The following is a 5,074-nucleotide window of genomic DNA, read 5'->3' on the forward strand; positions in this document are numbered from 1 at the left end:
CTAGCATGATTTATATATCCAGGATTTTTTTATTTAAATTAAATAAATATAAAATTTATAAAAAAATATAAAATATAGAGTAATTATTTAAATATATACCATATTACATTTTAGATATTAAAAAAAATTAAATATTGTCGTATTTTGAGTATTGAGACTCTGATCTATGACGCAACGATGGTTGACGTATTCTAGATAGCTGGATGTATTTAAAATATGTGTTACGTGAAAAAATGAATACTGAACATTTGAGATGCATTTAAATGTTGACTAGGATCTCAATACTCGAAATAAGTACAAAGTGGCAAATTAAGTCTTAGTACATTTCGAATACCAAGAAAAAAAATTTAAATTTAGTCTTATCTCGAGTACTGATATCCTAATCAACGTTTAAACACATCTCGATACTCAATATTCGTTTTCTCACATGACATGTATTTTGAGTGCACCCAACCGTTGTTGTATCATAAGTTAGGATCTCAATATTTGATACAACAACAACAAAGCCTTGTCCCACTAAGTGGGGTCAGCTACATGAATCAAACAACGCCATTGTGCTCTGTCATGTACCATGTCTACAGAGAGACCGTTTACATGTAGATCTCGTTTGACCACTTTATGGATGGTTTTCTTAGGTCTTCCTCTGCCTTTCGCCCTTTGTCCATCTTCCATCTCATCCACCCTCCTGACTGGATGTTCTATCGGTCTTCTTCTCACATGTCCAAACCACCTGAAACGCGATTCAACCATCTTTTCCACAATGGGGTGCTACTCCAACTCTCTCCCTTATATCTTCATTCCTTATTTTATCCAATCGCGTATGACTACTCATCCATCTCAACATCTTCATCTCTGCCACACTCAGCTTATGTTCGTGCTACCCTTTAGCCGCCCAACACTCCGTACCATACAGCATAGCCGGTCTTATAGCGGTGCGATAGAATTTACCTTTAAGTTTTAAATGCACTTTTTTGTCGCATATAAAATCAGATGCGCTCCGCCATTTTGACCAACCTACTTGGATCCTATGATTTACATCTTGTTCAATCTCTCTATTATCATGTATGATGCACCCAAGATACTTAAAACTTTTAACTTTTCCTAGGATGTTTTCTCCAATCTTCACCTCTATATTGGAGTTTTTCCTTCTTAGACTGAACTTACATTCCATATATTCCGTCTTGCTACGACTTATGCTTAGACCATACACTTCTAAAGCTTCTCTCCATAACTCCAACTTCTTATTTAGGTCTTCCCTTGACTCTCCCATAAGGATGATATCATCGACAAAAAGCATGCACCATGGCATAGGCTCTTGGATGTGCTCTGTGAGTACTTCCAAGACGAATGTGAAAATTTATGGATTTAAGGATGATCCCTGGTGTAATCCTATACCAATAGGGAATTCCTCCGTCACACCACCTTGAGTCTTCACACTAGTTGTGGCCCCATCATACATGTCTTTAATTGCCCGAATATATGTGATCCTTACTCTCCTCTTTTCTAAAACCTTCCATAAGACCTCCTTTGGTACCCTATCATACGCTTTTTCCAAATCAATAAACACCATATGTAGATCCCTTTTATTACTACAATACCTCTCCATCATCCTTCTTAATAGGTATATCGCTTCAGTGGTAGATCTTTCTGTCATAAATCCAAATTGGTTCTCTGTTACTTGTGTCTCTTTTCTCAACCTCCGTTCTATCACCATTTCCCATAACTTCATAGTATGACTCATAAGCTTAATCCCTCTATAGTTTTCGCAACTTTGTATATCCCCTTATTCTTGTTGATAGGTACCAAGGTGCTCTTTCTCCACTCATCAGGCATCTTCTTTGACCTTAAAATCTCATTAAAAAGCTTGGTTAACCAGTTAATGCCTTTTTCTCCAAGACCCTTCCAAACCTCAATCGGGATATTATCAGGTCCTACTGCCCTGCCATTTTTCATCTGTTTTATAGCCTCTTTTACCTCGAAGTCTCAAATCCTTCGATAGTAGTCAAAATTTTGATCTTCTTCCCTTGTGCATAATCGACCAAGGCCCGGAAGAGTCTTCTGTCCCTCATTAAATAACTCGTAGAAGTAGCTCTTCCACCTTTCATTAATCTTCTCCTCTTGAGCCAACACCTATCCATTCTTATCCTTTATGCACTTAACCTGATCCAAATCTCTCGTTCTTCTTTCCCAGCTCTTTGCGATTCTATATATACCTTTTTCTCCTTCTTTCGTGCCCAAAGACTGGTAGAGACCCTCATATGCTCTTATTTTTGCTTCACTTACAGCCACTTTTGTCTCTTTTTTAGCCGCCTTATATTTTTTCCAATTATCTGCATTACGGCATAAAGACCACTCTTTAAAGCATTTTCTTTTTATCTTTATCTTTGTCTTTTCCTTGTCTCTTGGTCCTATTCCTTTAGATTCACCAAAACTTTCTTTTGCTGTTCTTCTAATAACTTCTGCCATCTCCCTCCACATCTCTTCCGCACTTCCATTCCCATCCCACTTTGCCTCTTCTTCTACCCGTCTTAGGAAGCTTCTTTGTTCCTCACCTTTCATCCGCCACCACCTCGTCCTTGGGTTCTTCGTATGATGTCTTTTTCTCAACTTTTGCTCAACGCGAAAATCCATGACGAGCACCCTATGTTGTGTTGTTAAACTCTCTCCCGGGATAATTTTACAGTTAATACAAAATTTTCGGTCAACTCTCCTCAACAAGAAGAAGTCGATTTGAGAGCTTGTCATGCCAGTCTTATAGGTTATAAGATGTTCGCCTCTCTTTTTAAAACATGTATTTGCGATGAGAAGATCAAAGGTTGAGGAAAAGTCCAAAATAGTTTTACCCTCGGCATTGATCACCCCAAAACCATGGCTTCTGTGAATACTCCCATATCCAGTCACTTCTCTCCCAACATGGCCATTTAAATCTCCTCCTAAGAAAATCTTATCTCCCAAAGGTTATGCATTGAACCAAACTCTCTAGATCCTCCCAAAACCTTATCTTGTGTTGTTCGTCCGAACCCACTTGCGGTGCATAGGCGCTAATCACATGGAAAGCACCTCCCTCCACCACAAGTTTGATAGAGATGATCCGATCTCCCACCCTCTTGACATCCACTATGTCCTTCTTCCACTGCTTATCCACAATTATTCCAACCCCATTCCTATTCTTCACCTTTTCTGTATACCAAAGTTTGAAACCAGAAGTATCCAACTCCCTAGCCTTTGCACCAACCCATTTTGTTTCTTGTAGGCACATAATGTTAATCTTCCTCCTTGTCATGGTGTCCACCACCTCCATGGACTTTCTTGTTAGAGTGCCTATGTTCCATGTCCTAAATCTCAACCTTCTGTCGCTTCGACCTTTATCTTTTACTTTGTGAACTAGCTTATTTACCCTCGTCCGTTCACGAAAACGCGAGAACCCTTGCTCATTTAACACTACATCCGGGCACCGATGCAGCGGCTCTTGCTTTGACACCGTACTCGAGCCATACGGCACATTGCTTCCGGGTAACGACCTAGCTTTAGCGCAATAATGTCTTTGATTCATGTCATGGGGGTTCGGCTATATTTTTATGTTAGTTGCCGAAGACCTAACACAACCCTCCTCCTTTATCCAGGTTTGAGACCGGCTATATACCGCAAGTGTAACATAGGCGAAATTTCAATATTTGATATACGACTATATTCAAATTTTTCTCTTTATATCTGAGATATCATCATACGGTGTATATTTAAATAATTATTTTATATTTTATGTATTTTTGTAAGTTTTATATTTATTTAATTTAAATAAAAAAATTCATTATATCGATCAATTAACGAATTGAATAAATTAGTAAGCATGATTGTCCAAAGTAGAGGGTAATGCAGACCCACTAGTTGGTTTGATGGAGAAATTTTAGGCCTATCATTGCACTTTAATTATTATTAATAATAGTATAGTATGTGTGACTATCAGTCTATGTATGTGATAACCTAAAACAATGACTTCATGTAGAGTAATAGCTTACAATTTTCATGATTAATTAGTACTAGTTACTTCTATCTATAATTTCTAATTTTAAAAGAAAAATGGTTACGAAAGAAGCATGCATGATGATTGTTAGTTTGTTACACGTCATAATGTGGCATGACTTGAATTTTTCCATAAATAAAAAACAATTATGAAAAAAAAACATAAAAAGAACGTAAAAAGTGAAAATTGGTTTATGAAAATATCTAAACTTAATTGATTATTAAGCGGGGATATATATAGAGTAATTTAAAGTTGAAGAAATAAGTTTTACTGTTTTAGGATGCATAAATAATTTAATTAATTTTTTAAAAAATATTTAAAATATAAAAATTTATATTAAAAATAGTTTATAAATAAATTATTTTATGTTTAATTTTTTAGTTATAAAATATTTATTTAAAAAAAAGAATGATAAAAAGATTTATTATAAAAAATTATTTTTTTTGCTTCTGGCAAATTATTTGAAGAAAAAAAATTATAAAATCATTCCATATATCAAAATTAATTAGACATGTATTATACTTTCGACTTTTAAGTGAGTATACAACTACGATTAAAAAGTGTTTTGAATGATCATTTTATTAAAGTTCAGTTTTTTTTATAATAATTATATTAGACAATTTTCTTTTTTTAGTAAGGATTTAATTAAAAAATGCTTATTTTTATTATTCAATATAGTAATATATAAAGTAAAAATTTAAGTAAAATGAACTTTTTATATATAACTCAATAAAATTATTCAATAGAATAAAAAATTTAACTCTAATACACTATCAGTATAAATAGTGACGACTCAAAAAATTTATGTTAGGCGGACAAAAATAATATACATTACTATTAAAAGATATATTAATCTAAATTTAAAAAAATAAAAATGCACATTAATTATTCGAATACGAAAAAACCAAAAATTATATATAATAAAATAAGACTAAAAATAAAAAATATATATTCTAAATTAGTAAATTGATCAATTAACTTTAGAAATTTATATGCAGCATAATTACATATAATAAAATAGAACGAAAGATAAACAAATAAATAATAAAAATC

General features: G+C 33.7%; 1 pseudogene; it reads right to left on the reverse strand.

The window, feature by feature from the left end:
- Positions 1-591: 591 nt before the first annotated feature.
- On the reverse strand, positions 592-3,562 carry LOC110278241 (uncharacterized; annotated as a pseudogene).
- Between the last annotated feature and the right edge of the window lie 1,512 nt (positions 3,563-5,074).

This window comes from Arachis duranensis, chromosome 2 (genome assembly GCF_000817695.3).
Source record: "Arachis duranensis cultivar V14167 chromosome 2, aradu.V14167.gnm2.J7QH, whole genome shotgun sequence".
Lineage (NCBI taxonomy): Eukaryota > Viridiplantae > Streptophyta > Magnoliopsida > Fabales > Fabaceae > Arachis > Arachis duranensis.